Consider the following 16,986-nt stretch of genomic DNA (forward strand, 5'->3'; position numbering starts at 1 on the left):
TGGGCATATAGTGCAGCTGTCACCTGCCGAATGCAGACATGTGTTGCATGTTGAGAAATGGTGCACACATCCCCAGTTGTAGCTTGAAACGATCCAGAGGCATAGAATGAACGTGCATCTGTAACCTTCACTTCAACTGACAAAGCAGTCCTCCTGACACTTCTAGGTTGCAGGTCTGCTTTCACCAACTCACAGATCTCAGTTACAACTTCTTTGTGGAAACGCAACCTTCTGACACAGTCTGCATCACTCAGGTGCAGGTACGAATGTCTGTTTCGATATACCCGAGGTGGGTAAGGCCTCTTCCTCAGCACCCTACAGTCTCTGAGGTCCCTCATGCGATGACGTTGAATCATTTGTCTCCTCCGTAACACTATGATGCAGAAGGCCCACACAAGGAACGGCATTGTCAGAATTGCCCCCATAGTTAAATTTGACCTTTGCAAGAAGCTCAAAATGGTAGGAGGACAGGCAGGACAGTTTCTTTGTAGTCTCTCCCCATGTTCTGTATGGACCACACCCAGGTCTCAGAGATCTTGTGACTTCCACCCCCCAGGCTCATTGCAGTCTTGTGACTTCTCCTCCCCCCCCCCCCCCCGGGCTCATTTGTTGCCTAATACAGTCTTCCGATCACCCCCAGGCTTGTTTTGTAGCTGAGCCCCGAGCCACTGTGTCCGGGTGCGGGACCGATTCTGCCAGCCATCACTGCAACCCTCCAGCACTATTTGAAGACGTGTGGTGGCGTGTGAGTAGAAAAAATGAAAACTTCAGAATTCCGTGAAACTTCCATGTACTCCATTGCTAGATAAAAAAAATGTTATCTTTATTATGGATATTTAAATTGTTCTTGACTCCCTCCAAAAACTTTGATGAAAAAGAATGGCGTCTTTCAGTGCCGATTTCTCAATGTGTGCTGCTTTCTGTTAACTCACCAGAGGGTTTTCAGGAGTGGCCAGATACGCCGACCTTGCAGAAAATGTTTTGGGGCAAACTGTGAAAAATCATCAAAACTGGCGCAGACATGACGTCAAAAAAACCAAATGTAAAAAAATCGTAACTAACTCAGTTACGCCGGCGCAGGTTCCTGCGGGAAACTTTGATTTAAATACTTAGGCCAAAAAAAACGGCGCATGCCAAAAAAACGGTGCAAATGACCCGGGAAAATTGAGCCCATGATCATTCATCTTGTGTTTGTTTTGAACCTTGCTGCCTGGACTGATATTTTCTTATTTCTGCATGCAGTAAAGCCTTGTGCTGTAAACACAGCAGTGTGTCTTTCATTTCCTCTACTGTATGAATGTTGTGCTTTTCAAGGTGAAGGATGTTAATGGTGAGAAATAGGGCACTTTCCACTGAAGGCACCTTTTGTCTGTGTCAATCACTGGGAGGTCAAATATGATCCATTGGATGTAAAGTATTCCGTCTATTCTTTCCCAACAATATGTTTCCATTTTAACCTCAGAAGACTATCCCTTGCTGCATCAATGTGACATTTTTGCCTTTCCTCCACCCTGTGGCTTATCTAAGTGAGACTGACAATTAGTGCTGATTTGGGGGCAGATTTGTAATGTGCACTCACCAAGGAGGAACTGGATTGAGATACTCTGCCTGTGGGACCTGATTAACTGGGACCTGATTAATTTATAATTATAGAGTAGCTGTGTGCTGTGTACGTGCTCACTAACAATGGAAAAGGTTGCAGCGTGGTTGGGGCCAAAGCACAGTCACCGGGTTAAGCGCTGTTCCGGCCAGATAACAGGAACATGCTGCGAAACAGTGAACGGCAGGAGGAAGGGGCATGATGTGGTAATCGCATCATGACCAAGGCGATTGCTATCTGCAATGGACAGCTGGGTCATAACCAGCGGCCAGTCCGGAGTCAACAAACTGACCCCAGTAACAGCAGGGGGGCCAATCAGGGAATGGGAAGACCCCACGTTCACAACTGTAACTGAAGCTGTAACACGCGGGAGAGCGCGCTTTGTTCTTAGTAACTGCAAGATGTAGCTGAATGTAACTGAGCCAATAAAGTTTGCCTGGATACTACCACCAGACTCGAGTCTCATCAACTGCTCAGAATAAAAGAGAACCTACACTGCCCAAATTTATTTTGCATAAATCCTTAAAGCCAGCAGAGGAAACTTTTATCCCATCAGTCTGGGCTGGAATTGAGAGAATTGAGAGATGGTGGGTTATTGTCTTAACCTATTGTAAATCACAGATTTGTAAAATTAATTTTACTTGTGCATGGATTTACAGAAGGAATAGCAACAGGAGCAGAGAGCAGGATTAACAGCTTATACCTGCAGGCTTCTGCAATCACCTTCGAGTACTTCTGCAGTTGCAGTGTTTTGATAGTCACAGCAGCAGAAGAGGCTGCATTTCACTCTGGATGTAAACAACTTTTGCTACTATGAGCTGCTTCTCAGCATCAGAATGAGTTTTACCCAAATCAGTATTCTGAGCTTAACCTTCTATCCTTCAGTACATTTGTGGGGTGGAACAAACTCATCTAACGGCAAAATCTCAATGTGCCAGGAATGTTTGAAGCCCCCGGCATTATTTCATTCATCATGATGCCACAGTTATGCTTCAACGTTATACACCACAAGATACAATGGCAAACTCCAATATTGCTCATGAATATTTAATGTTTGTGTTTAGAATTCTGCAATTGATCTTGAAGAATAAATTTTGCAAGGCAAGACCTCCAGCACAGATCCTTACTTTATTTCTCTGTACCTGAATCACGGCGCTCTTGAGTAATTTTAATAACTGGAAAATTGGGAACATCGTGTGTTGAGGGCACTATCTACCACACGAACTCTCCAATCCACTCTCCTGCTGAGCAAAGGCTCAATGCCAGGAATGGAGACTCTGTGGGCTAGACTTTCCACTTCACATTGCCCATTTATGGCCCATATAATCGCCCAAAATGGACCTCTAGCGCCCATTTTGAGGAAAAAGTGGAAACTAGGCCAGAAAGATCGCCGGAAAAATAACCCCCAAAGTTTTGTCTCACTTCACCAAACTGATCGCCGAGCTGATCGCCCACACAAGGTCCATAAGAACATAAGAGCATAAGATATAGGAGCAAGAGTAGGCCATACGGCTCCTTGAGCCTGCTCCGCCATTCAATAAAATCATGATTGATCTGATCATGGACTCAGCTCCACTTCCCCACCCGCTCCCCATAACCCCTTATTCCCTTATCGTTTAAGAAACTGTCTATTTCTGTCTTAAATTTATTCAATGTTCCAGCTTCCACAGCTCTCTGAGGCAGCAAATTCCACGGATTAACAAGCCTCTGAAAGAATAAATTTCTCCTCAACTCAGTTTTAATGGGCAGCCCCCTATTCTAAGATCACGCCCTCTAGTCCTAATCTCCCTCATCAGTGGAAACATCCTCTCTGCATCCACCTTGTCAAGCCCCCTCATAATCTTATATGTTTCAATAAGATCATCTCTCATTCTTCTGAATTCCAATGAGTAGAGGCCCAACCTACTCAACCTTTCCTCATAAGTCAACCCCCTAATCCCCGGAATCAACCTAGTGAACCTTCTCTGAACTGCCTCCAAAGCAAGTATATCCTTTCGTAAATATGGAAACCAAAACTGCACGCAGTATTCCAGGTGTGGCCTCAGTAATACCTTATATAGCTGCAGCAAGACTTCCCTGCTTTTATGCTCCATCCCCTTTGCAATAAAGGCCAAGATACCATTGGCCTTCCTGATCACTTGCTGTACCTGCATACTATCCTTTTGTGTTTCATGCACAAGTACCTCCAGGTCCCGCTGTACTGCGGCACTTTGCAATCTTTCTCCATTCAAATAATAACTTGCTCTATGAATTTTTTGTGCCAAAGTGCATGACCTCACACTTTCTAACATTATACTCCATCTGCCAAATGTTTGCCCACTCACTTAGCTTGTCTATGTCCTTTTGCAGATTTTTTGTGTCCTCCTCACACATTGCTTTTCCTCCCATCTTTGTATCATCAGCAAACTTGGCTACGTTACACTCAGTCCCTTCTTCCAAGTCATTAATATAGCTTGTAAATAGTTGGGGTCCCAGCACTGATCCCCACGGCACCCCACTAGTTACGGTTTGCCAACCAGAGAATGAACCATTTATCCTGACTCTATGTTTTCTGTTAGCCAATCCTCTATCCATGCTAATATATTACCCCCAATCCCGTGAACTTTTATCTTGTGCAGTAACCTTTTATGTGGCACCTTGTCAAATGCCTTATGGAAGTCCAAATGCACCACATCCACTGGTTCCCCTTTATCCACCCTGTTCGTTACATCCTCAAAGAACTCCAGCAAATTTGTCAAACATGACTTCCCCTTCATAAATCCATGCTCACTCTGCCTGAACGAATTTTGCTTTTCCAAATGTCCTGCTACTGCTTCTTTAATAATGGACTCCAACATTTTCCCAACCACAGATGTTGGGCTAACTGGTCTATAGTTTCCTGCTTTTTGTCTGCCTCCTTTTTTAAATAGGGGCGTTACATTTTCAGTTTTCCAATCTGCTGGGACCTCCCCCAGAATCCAGGGAATTTTGGTAAATTACAACCAATGCATCCACAATCCCTGCCGCTACTTCTCTTAAGACCCTAGGATGCAAGCCATCAGGTCCAGGGGATTTATCTGCCTTTAATCCCATTATCTTACTGAGTACCACCTCCTTAGTGATTGTGATTGTGTTAAGTTCCTCCCCCCCTATAGCCCCTTGACTATCAACTGTCGGAATATTGTTAGTGTCCTCTTCCGTAAAGACTGATACAAAATATTTGTTCAGAGTTTTTGCCATCTCCATGTTCCCCATTACTAATTCCCCGGTCTCGTCCTCTAAGGGACCAACATTTACTTTAGCCACCCTTTTCCTTTTTATATACCTATAGAAACTCTTGCTATCTGTTTTTATATTTTGTGCTAGTTTACTTTCATAGTCTATCTACCCTTTCTTAATCATTTTTTTAGTCATTCTTTGCACATCGCCATCACAAGGCCGGGCTGATCGCTCGGCAAGAACAAGGCTGGGTAATAGTTGCTTTTTCCGGGCCTTACTGAATAGCCTACGGACGCTATTTTGAAGATCAGAGGAAGGGTGGAGACAGTTAAAAAATTGTGCTAAAATAGTTGTGAGTTATGTAACGGTCCTGTATAGATAGATCTACTCAGATTATTAATGATATTTAATTTTACTAACAGTAGTCTAGTGGATTAGGCATTTTTTCATGAAAAGTGCATTTATACCAAGTAAAAATAAATATAGAAAGCGATGGGGCCTTTTAAGTGTTAGACTGGGGCTGTAATAGAGAAGAGAATATTAGACTGAGATTGTTATACAGTGTTAGACTGGGGCTTGTATAGAGAGAGTAGTTTAATAGATTAACATTCTTTAGTGAAAAGTGCATTTATAGCAAGTGAAAATAATTATTGATAATGATGGGGCCTATGCTTTCTGCACCATTACTCGTAACTGCTCACAAGCTGGTTCCTGAAAGGATCAATCGAAGAGGTGGCAGAGTAATGCATAGACAGAGGCAGAGGAGACAGAGGAGGCGAGCTCATCAAGGGGGATCTGCAGCCTTCCAGCACCATCAGAACCGCACTGTCCGTTGAGGTGAAGGTCACTGCTGCCCTAGCCTTCTACACATCGGGATCCTTTCAGGCTTCAGCTGGCGACATCTGTCGTATCTCTCAGCACGCCACACACTGCTGCATTTGGTAGGTGACTGAAGCCCTTTACACTCACAGAATGAACTTTATAAGCTTCCCGATGACCAAGGAGGCACAGACCGGCAGGGCTTTGGGTTTCTCCAGAATAGTTTATTGTGGTGTGCTGTATGCTACATAAGCTAGCAGTAAGGAGAGGACGGCAAATGCCTGATGGGGCTGCAGGCCCACCTCCAGAAGGACATGAGATGGAAGAGCCAGCCGGCAAGGAGCAAGAGGAGAAGGAGGAGGTGGAAGTGAGATGGAAAAGGAGGCTGTTGAGGACCTTGGGGAGGACCAGCCTGGCGATGTAGCCATGGTCCATGCACCAGCCCCCACCCCCTCCCCCATGAGAACAGAACCCCGTGGGAGTTACGCGGCTGCAAAGATGTTGCGTCGGCAGCTCATAAATGAACGCTTTGCATGAACTTACATTGTGGATAGTCACAGTTATGCTTAAACAAAAGTTGCATTTGCGTTGAGTTTCATTTGAGTTACGTTTTAGCCTTGCCTGCACTGGCCTGGCCATTGTAGTCCAACATTTGCATTAATGCTTAACTTAAGTAATGTGATTACAAGAGAATGAAGAACACATGTTAAATTTTCCAAAATGCCTAAGGTAACTAGCCTTACTAATGCACAACAATTGTTAAAATCAATAAAAAAATTTATTGCCAACAAACATTGTAATAAAATATGTTTAGACACCCTACTCCCCACCCACCCGCCCCCAACACCCCCACCCACCCGCCCCCACCACCCCCAACAATGAACAAACATTAACAGTAACATCAACTTTCAAAAACAAACCCTCCCTTCCTTACCTGCGGTCACATTTCCCTCCAGGTCGTTTACCCACCCCCCCCCCCTCCGTGTATTTGCACCACCCGCCCGTCTTGGTCCCCGCAATCCGAGATCCGAGACAAAGCTGGTGTGCAACGGGCGACGGAAAGACTCCCTGCCGCTGTGGGGGTGTTGGCGTGGGAGACAAAGCCGGTTGATAACACGATACCTTAGGGTGCAGCACCATGTTCCGCCAGCAGCACAGAGCTGAGGGCATTTGTTGCAGCGGGCTGTTCCCACACTCCTTTAAGAGTCTGCCGTGCTACCTCCAGTAGCTCAACTTGCACTGCAAACACCTTGGAGAAGTCTTGCGCGAATCGAGTGAACCACTGGATCAGCTCGCGACCGGTCGCGACCGCCTCCAAACACAGGGACATCAGGCCCACCAACTGATCACCCTGGGGAGGCGTTTGCTGGCCTTGCTGACCCGACCTCTGTTGGGTCGGTGTGCGCAATACCTTGCGCCTTGGCATTGCCGGCTGCACACCACTTGGTCCCGGTGCACCCTCCATCTCAATAGAGATGACCGCAGGTTTATCCCCCCCCATGCGCAATTAACGACACCTGCTGGAGCTCGAGCTCGTCATCCTCCTCCTCCTCCTCTTCTTCCTCGAGGTGATGAAAGAGCTCCTCTTCCTCCTGCTCCTCCTCCTCTTCCTCCATAGAGGATGACATTGCAGGTGCTGGTGCTGGTGTTGTTTATGCCTGCATGAGCATCTCAGGTTGACCTTAAAAACACATATGACCTTTTTACAGAGCTTATTAGAACATAACAGTAAACATTAACAAAATACGTTAAATATCAAAAGTTTTCACTACCCTAGAAAGTTGTAGCGGCTGCATCCCCTACTTCTTACGCACAAGGGCTACATACACATGTCATGACATGACATCATTAGTATATCATAAGTACATTACAAGTATATTGCATATTGCATTATAATTACGGGACATTACATTAGTTACATAGTTAAGTTTTTAATACCGTTTTTAATACTGTTTGACACATTACACATTACTCACAAGGCGTATGGCTAGACTCCGCCAGACCGCGGGTGGTGGCTGAATGGCGCTCAGGGCCAACTAACGCGGCCGCACGCTCCTCAATTTCTGTCAGGGGCTGAAGATGAGCAGAGCCGCCCCCTGTCCGCCTTTGCTCGGCCCGGTTGATAGATATCTTTTTCTGCAAATGAAAAATGGGCATAGCATAGCATAAGGTAATTGACTAGGTAGAATTATGGTCACAATGCTGCTGGTTCAGAGCACTGTCCATATCTTAACATGGTTTACGTAATAGATTTATGAATGACAAACTTAAATCCAAACCCGGAGATTCATTGTTATGATAAAAATTAGCATCAGTAAAATAGAAAATGCAACTTACTCTTGCTGCTGCTACCAAGCTATTCCAGCGTTTTCGGCACTGGTCAGATCCCCTCTCCTCGTGGGATGCCGAGGACATCACTGCAGCGATCTCCGCCCAGATTTTGCGGTAAACATGGGGTGGGGGTTCCAGTGCACACCCCGAGTCAATTCGCTCCACCGGGAATGCACCTCATTTACCGGGGCCTCATTGACCTCGTCGCTGAAAGGCTTCACCCTTTTCCTCTCTCTTTCTAGTTCCATAGATATTTTTAGTATTATATTGTATTATAATATTATGATTTATATGAATTAAATGATCTATAAGCTCTTTTATTCGATTCCCTGGTTTCCACCTCTCTCTCGATCTCTTCTCTCTCTCACTCTCTCTCTCTTCCACCCTGTAACTTCTGAGCATGTGTGATGACCCCTGACCTCCCGAAACACGGTTAACCCAGTCAGCCAGAAAAAAAAATCTCACACATGCGCACAAGGCCGTTGCTCGAGAAGCTTTTGATTTCCTCGTTCAGTGGGCAAACGTGACTTCGTCGAAAAATCAGATTGCCCATTTCACATTGCCGGCCTAAGGCCGAGTGGAAAATCGCCCCCAAAAAATGGGCCATGTTCCAGCGATCAGTAAGGCTGAGATGTCCATTTTGGGGGGCGATGACCACAAAGGAAAGTCTAGCCCACAATATTTACCTTATACTGCAATGTACAATGCAAAACAGTAAAATTGCAAAGTTTGAGAAAATGTCATAAACCATGAACAACAACAACTTGCATTTATATAACGCCTTTATCATGGAAACATCCAAAGGCATTTTGCAGAAGCGTAATCAAACAAAAATTTAACACCGTGCCAAAGATGGAGCTATTAGGAAAGGTGATCAAAAGCTTCATCAAAGAGGTGACTTTTAAGGAAGATCTTAAAGCGGGAGCAGGAAGTGCAGAGATAGAGAGGAGATTTTGGCTGTGTTTTCTAATTGGTGATTTTTGTACTCATTAAGATGATAGTTATTTGAATATCTATTCCAGGCACCCAGGGAAACAATTGGACTGAGTCACACCCATTTTCAGGCGAAAATTGAATGTTGAATGGATGAATTTTAGGTCACGATCGCCCATGCACAATCTCCTCTGGAAGTTCGGTGGCCACCATATTGTGAATGGTGGTGGTTAAATAAGCAACTAATGTAAGAAGTGATTGCATGAATGTCCTCATTCTTAATGATGGTGCAGCCCTACACATGACTGCAAAAAAAACATTTGCAACCATCTTCAGCCAGAAATACTCAGTGGATGATAGTTCTTGGTCTCCTTCTGAGATCCCCACCATCACAGATGACAGTCTTCAGCCAATTTGATTCACTCCTCATGACATCAAGAAATGGCAGAGTGCACTGGACACAGCAAAGGCTACAGGCCCCGACAAGATCCCAGCTGTAGTGATGAAGACCTGTGCTTCAGAACTAGCCACCCCTCTAGCCAAGCTATCCCAGTACAGCTACAACATTGATATCTATCCAACAATTGCCTGGGTGTATCCTGTCCACAAATCCAATGCAGAAAATTATTGCCTACTCCCAATCATCAGCAAAGTGATGTATAAAGTCATCAACAGCTCTATCAAGCAGCGCTTACTCGCCAATAACCTGCTCACTGATGCTTAGTTTAGTTTCTGCCATGCCCACTCATCCCCAGACCTCATTACAGCCTTGGTCTGAACATAGACACAAGACTTGAATTCCAGAGATGAGATTAGAGTGACTGCACTTGACATCAAGGCAGCATTTGACAACTGTGGCACCGAGGAGCCAAGTTAATTTGGATCAGGGGTAAACTCTCCAGTGGCTGGAGTCACACCTGGCACAAAGGAAGATGATTGTGGTTGCTGGAGGCCAATCATCTCAATCCCTGGACATCACTGCAGGAGTTTCTCAGGGCAGTGCCCTGGGCCTAACTATTGTAGTTGCTTCATCAATGACCTTCCCTCCATCATAACATCAGAAGTAAGACTGTTCCTGATGATTGCACAATATTCAACTCTATTTGCAATTCCTCAGATAATGAAGCAGTCCGTGTCCACATGCAACAATACCTAAACAACGTCCAGGGTTGGGCTGATAAGTCCCAAGTAACATGAGCATGACACAAATGTCAGGAAATTACCATCTCCATCAAGAAGGAGCCTAATCACCTCCTCTTGACATTCAATGGCACTACCATTGTTGAGACCAATGTTCCCGTTAATCTGCATAGCCGTGCAGTAGTCTGGAGGTCCCATGCAGGCCGCACACTGGCTTTCAAATGGAAATACCGCGCATGTGCGGAAATTTGAATGGACCGCACAGCTCATTAAAGGGGCCATGCATCCAAAAATAATTAGAGGGAACATTGGTTGGGATCCCCACCATCAACATCCAGAGGGTCACCAGTGACCAGAAACTCAACTGGACCAGCCACACAAATGCCATGGCTACTTGAACAGGTCACAGGCTGGGGATTTTGAGGTGAGTGACTTACCTCCCTGACTCCCCAAAGCCTCTCCATCACTTACAAAACAAAAGTCAGGAGTGTGATAGAATACTCTCCACTTGCCTTGATAGGCGCAGTACCAACTGCACTAAAAAAACTCAAAAACATCCAGGACATAGCAGTCCATTTGATCGGCTCTTCATCAACTAGACTAAACATCCAGCCCCTCCACCACCACATAATGTGGCTGCTGTGTGTACAACCGCCAATGCTTCTTTAGCATCATCTCTCAAAACCACGACATCCATCACCTAGAAGGGCAAGAACAGCAGAAGGATGGGAGCACCATCAACTTCAAGTTCCCCTCCAAGCCCTGACTTTGAAATATATTTCCATTCCTTTAACTTTGTTGGGTCAACATCCTGGAACTCCCTACTTCACAGCACTGTGTGAGCACGATGTGAGTTTTTGGAGCACCAGCATTGTCTATGCATTGCTTTCAGCTCCTTATTGTTGAAGATGTTTCTGCTGCTGGGTCTGCCGTTGGGGCTGGGGGAGGATAAGGAGGAGCAGCAAGAAAGACAGCAGAGACCTGCAGCTACTGACACAAGTGAGCAAAGGAGGGTAGAGCTCGGGAAACCTTACACCACACCGTTTTTCTGCAACAGAATGTTCTAACTCAACTACAGTGAGTCCAATGGCTCTATTTTACTAGGGAGACCATGACTAAGCAATGTGACCTGTATCCCAGCACCAGGTCACAAACAACAATTAAAGCCACGTCCCAACCAGAGCCCTGATAGAGCAAACCTGATAGAGCATTCTAATACAGGTGTCCGCTGCCTGGACAAGTCTTCAGTACATCCCTGAGAGGGTCTCTAGAATTGTCGTCGTCTGCTGTATTCTCCACAACTTTACCCTGCTAAGGGAACAACCTCAGGAGGAAGACGTGGAGGAACAAGATGAAGCGGATGACCAGGAAGCAGAAGATGAACAGGAAGTGCAACAGGAATCAGTACTGCCAGCTGCCAGAGCTGTGTGTCAGCAGATTATCAATGAACGGTTCCACTAAATCATCCCTCCACACCGCCCCCCCCCCCCAACCCCCCCCGGCACAAATGCACCAACAATCTCTCTTGCCATCACACCCATCCTTTATACCCATCTGATGAATGCCCTCATATTCAACTCAAACAGCAGCCCAAAGAAACTGCTGCACAAGAGCAAACTGGTTGAGAATAGTTAATTTCATGGTTCTTTACAGTGCAGTTTGAAAACTAAACATCACCCTCATGCAAATCCTTAACGCCTGTCCTCATTTTCCTATTATGGGGATCCAACTTGGCTTCCACAGTGGCAACAACATGGGACATGGGATGTGGAAGGCTGCAGAACTTCCACTGAGGGCACGAGATGGCCATGGTGGGCAATGTGAAGCTCAGGCTCTGGCGGGAGTGCAGGGATGCTATTATCCTGAGGAAGAATAGCATCAGCCTCTCCCTTGCCACTGTCATGGGGCTGTGCCTCAGCATTCGCACTGCTCTACATGAGAGCAGAGTCCAGGAATGAGATGACGCTATGTAAGCCCTTATCCATGGTCTTCTTCGTGCTTTGAAAACCAGAGGTAATGTTGGAACCCAGAACCAAGATGGCAGCAATTTGAGCTGTCACCAGAGATTCCAATAATGCGGGCCCTGAGCAGTGTTCATACAGTTGGCCACATGCTTCATGGTTGACTGTATTGTCTCTGAGCCCCACTGGAGTACCGCACAAAAGTTGGAGCTGAACTTTTCCATGCTCTTTGATGGTGTGCGCAGGCTCGCTGGCGTGCAGTCCAGTGCACTAAATAGTTTTTCATGCATAGCAATCAGTCTTCTTCTCTATGTTGGGCTTTTGCAGTCATCGTCTGTGCTCTCTGCAGCAAGGCCAGTATCCAGGATGCAAATGGCGAGCTGGTTCCTGGGCTGTTCTGTTCCTCTGCTCTTGCTCCTGCGCACTGGGCTGACCTCTGTTAAGTGAATCTCCCAGTGCAGACCCTACTAGTTGATCCTCTATATTACACGGGGTGCCAATTTCTGAGCAGTGCCTGCAAGAGTCAGGTTGAGTGCTGGTCTGCATTCTAGAAGGTTTTCCTCTTCCTTTGCAATGGAGCAGGACCGGGAAGAGAAGGACAAGGGTTAGCAAGGGTAGGCAGATGAGACCGATGAGTGTCAGCTCAAAGCACCATCAGTTTGACATTTAGAGTGTATCTAGGGAGAGATTTCAGTGAGAAGAGAAAAAGAGGGGAAAAAATTCCCAACACCCTGCAGAATTGATCCTCCAGCCTCACCAGTCACAATCCTGATGCGCCCCCCTAGCCATAATATCCATGGTGATCTCTTCAAAGAGGTAGAGGATGTGGATCAATGATGTCCCTCCTCCTGTCCATGCCTGCTCCCTGTTGTTATGTACCAGCTTCTCCTGCAAGAAGACAAAGAGCATGTTCCTGAGTGTGCTGGTGAAAAGTTGTGAGGATGTGACTTTCAGGGTAGAATAGTGTTGCTCGTGTGTTAAAGATGGCACAGGTGTGAGGAAGTGAGAGGCAAGGGGAGTAATTGTGAGGCCAAAAGCAGCACTGCTCGGATTTCTCAGGATCAAGCAATCCTAAATCAGGTACCGCACAGTAGAAACAGTAAAGCTCCCTGTACTCTCGCCCAGCAATGGGGGAAGGGTAGCTCTGGTTATTACATGTCGTGGTGTCATAACTTCATTGAGGAATATTTTCTCTGCTCAGTATTTCTATATAAATTGCAAACACTTTGTCCCGGAAATTTCCGTTGGCGGCGTAGCTTTGGAGTACACCACCGACCTGCAAAAAGAACACAAACTTACCTGATGGGGGTCCTCCTTTCATGAACTTGCTCCCTGACGCTGTGTACGGGAGGGCAGCATAAAGGCCGACGGATCCCAGGAGTGAAGCGTGTGCAGCAGCGTAACAGGGATCACGTGGGCCTGGTATACCAAAGCGAAAGTGTCTACCTCCAAAACGGGCAACTTTCTTTAAGTTGCATTTCACCCGATGTATTTTCAGAATAATTATAAGGACTAGGGAAAAAAAAATATTTGGGAATTAATTCTTAAATCTAATTTAGGAATTAAAGTTCTGATAAATTGTTGAAGCTCTGTGAAATTTCACATAAAATAACATGAACAGGTGATACAAACATAAATACAATAGGGCCCAAACAAAGATCTGAAAAATCTGTACATTAATCATTGGAAGTGTTTCGGACAGTTTTACAACAGAATGAGTAACTGTTTCTATCAATCCCCTTATGCTGATGCAAACAGACCCTGTGCCGGTTTGCATCAACTGTAAAATTTTCCTACATAATTGCTGGGTAGTTGGTGGGCAATTAGCCTAACTCTGCGTCAGCAATTGGGATTTCCAAAGCAGTGCAGATCCTCTGTCAAGGCATACATTGGCAGATCGCAAGTTCGGGACGTAGCATACGCGGAAATCCCGAGCATGCGGGCAATTTCAAAGGTGCCGTCATGCCAACCGCAAAATCTGCCCCATTAAAATGGAACACTTAAGGGCTGAAATTGTCCCTTCCAATAAGGACTCTGACCGCCTGAAAGCGGTGGCCATGGAGGTGACGCGGAATGGCCGCCAACGCTCCGAGGAGGGACCGCCATTTTTTAAATTGCCCTTCCTCAGGAGCGGAGCAGTATCCAGGACCCTGCGCCGGCCCCTTACCATCTGGCGGGGACCCTCTTGCGAAATTTCCCTACGAAAATTGCCCCTGACCAGAAATTATCCCGCAGGAGCGGCCCTGCTACTGGTCAGTGCACTCCGTGTGAAATGGCAGCATGGCCACCCTTACAGGGGAGGTGGCGCTGCTATCAGAGAGAGATGTAGTGCATGGAGAAAGAGTCAGACTGAACACTGTGAGCTCCAAGTAAAGGGTGACCTCAGTCTTTTATTGCAGGTCTCCAGAGTGCCTCTCCAACCTGTGAGGCCTCCTTAAATACCTGTGCTCCCAAGGGATTATGGGATCCCTTGGGACTCCAGGGGATGAGCCCTCAGGTGGCTGTACAGGATAAATGCAAGTATACATATATAACAACACTCCCCTCCACCACCCCCCCCACAAAGTCAATAGTGTAACTATTTACAATGTGAGTCAATCTGGGGCCCTTCTTGCCCTGGTTGATCTTCTCGGTGTGAAAGCTGGTGTTGTTGAACCATTTGTTGGGCCCTCGCTGGGCTGCTGTGCAGCTGGCCTTGCTGGGCTGCCTGGTGTGTTGGGCCCTGCAGTGCTGCTGTGGATGATGGGTTCTGCTTCGTGGTCAACCGTGGTGCTGGGTGCCACTGGTGTGTATGTTGGGGGGTCAAAAAAGGTAGGGTCCAAGATGGGTTGCTCAGGATAGTCCGTGAATCGGAGTTTGATTTGGTCCAAGTGTTTCCAGTGAATGAGTCCATTTGAAAGTTTGATCCGAAACACCCTGCTCCCCTCTTTGGCCACGACAGTGCCGGGAAGCCACTTGGGACCTTGTCCATAATTTAAGACAGATACAGGATCATTGATTTCAATCTCACGTGACACATTTGCGCTATCATGGTATGCACTTTGTTGAAGCCGCCTGCTCTCTACCTGTTCATGTAGATCAGGGTGAACTAACGAGAGCCTTGTCTTCAGTGCTCTTTTCATGAGTAGTTCAGCAGATGGGATTCCAGTGAGAGAGTGGGGTCTTGTGCAGTAGCTAAGCAGGACTCGGGATAGGCAAGTCTGCAGTGAGCCTTCAGTTACCCTCTTCAAGCCTTGCTTGAGGGTTTGCACTGTTCTCTTTGCCTGACCATTGGACGCTGGTTTAAACGGGGCAGATGTGACATGTTTGATCACGTTGTGGGTCATGAATTCTTTGAACTCAGCATTCGTGAAACATGGCCCGTTGTTGCTCACCAGGACATCGGGTAGGCCGTGTGTGGCAAACATGGCCCGCAGGCTTTCAGTAGTGGCAGCGGACGTGCTAGCCGACATTATCTCACATTCAATCCACTTGCAGTACGCGTCTGCAACCACAAGGAACATTTTACCCAAGAATGGACCTGCATAGTCGATGTGTATCCTAGGCCACGGTTTGGAGGGCCAAGACCATAAATTTAGCAGCGCCTCCCTGGGTACATTGCTTAACTGCAAGCATGTATTACATCTGTGAACGTAGGACTCTGAGTCCGCATCGATACCGGGCCACCACACGTGGGATCTGACTATCGCTTTCATCATTACGATGCCTGGGTGGGTACTGTGGAGGTCATTGATGAAGGTGTCTCTGCCCTTCTTGAGGACCACTGCTTGATTTCCCCACAGAAGGCAGTCTGCCTGCATAGACATTTCATCTTTGCGCCGCTGGAACGGCTTTATCTCTTCCTGCATTTCCACTGGGACACTGGACCAGCTTCTAGTTTAATCTCCAGCTTTTGACTAGAGATAATAAGGAGTCCTGGCTTGTCTAGGTTTTGATCTGCCGGACAGTGACTAGTGATTGTTCACTCTCAAATGCTTCCATAACCATGGCTAGATCTGCGGGCTGCGCCATTTCCACCCCCGTGGTGGGCAATGGCGGCCTGCTGAGAGCATCAGCGCAGTTTTCTGTGCCTGGCCTGTGGCGGATGACATAGTTGTATGTGGACAACATGAGCGCCCATTCCTGGATGTGGGCCGATGCGTTGGTATTGATTCCTTTACTCTCGGAAAACAGGGATATAAGTGGCTTCCGGTCAGTTTCCAATTAGAATTTTAGCCCAAACAGGTATTGAGGCATTTTCTTTACCCCATAGACACACGCTAACGCTTCTTTTTAAATCATGCTGTAGGCTCTCTCAACCTTGGACAGACTCCTGGATGCATAAGCAACTGGTTGCAGTTTCCCAAAATCATTAGCTTGTTGCAATACATACCCGACGCCATATGACGACGCAACACATGCTCGTACCAAATGCTCACATGGATCGTACAACACAAGCAATTTGTTTGAGCATAACAACTTTCTCACTTTTACAAAGGCATTTTCTTGGCTTTTGTCCCAAACCCATTTGCCCCCTTTTCGTAGTAAGACATGCAGTGGTTCTAGCAGGGTGCTGAGACCCGGTAAGAAGTTACCAAAGTAGTTCAAGAGTCCCCGAAACGACCGCAGCTCTGTTTCGTTCTGTGGCCTCGGTGCGTTCTCGATTGCCTCCGTCTTCGCATTGATGGGCCTGAGGCAGTCCGCCGCAATCCTCCTTCCCAAGAGTTCCACTTCAGGCACCAGGAAAATGCACTTCGAGCATTTTAACCTGAGCCCCACGCAGTTGAGTCGACTAAGAAACTCATCCAGGTTCTGCAGATGCTCAGCTGTGTTCCGACCTGTGACCAAGATGTCGAAAGTCTTTTTGCCCATGATGGACTGGCTCGCACCCGTGTCCAGCTCCATTGACACCGGGAGTCCATTTAGTTCAACATTCAGCATTATCGGGGGAGAATTCGTGGTGAATGTGTGCACTCCATGTGCCTCTGCCTCCTCTATTTGAGGCTCTGGTTCGTAGTGATCCTC

The sequence above is a fragment of the Pristiophorus japonicus genome, chromosome 6, assembly GCF_044704955.1.
Source record: "Pristiophorus japonicus isolate sPriJap1 chromosome 6, sPriJap1.hap1, whole genome shotgun sequence".
NCBI classification, from domain to species: domain Eukaryota; kingdom Metazoa; phylum Chordata; class Chondrichthyes; family Pristiophoridae; genus Pristiophorus; species Pristiophorus japonicus.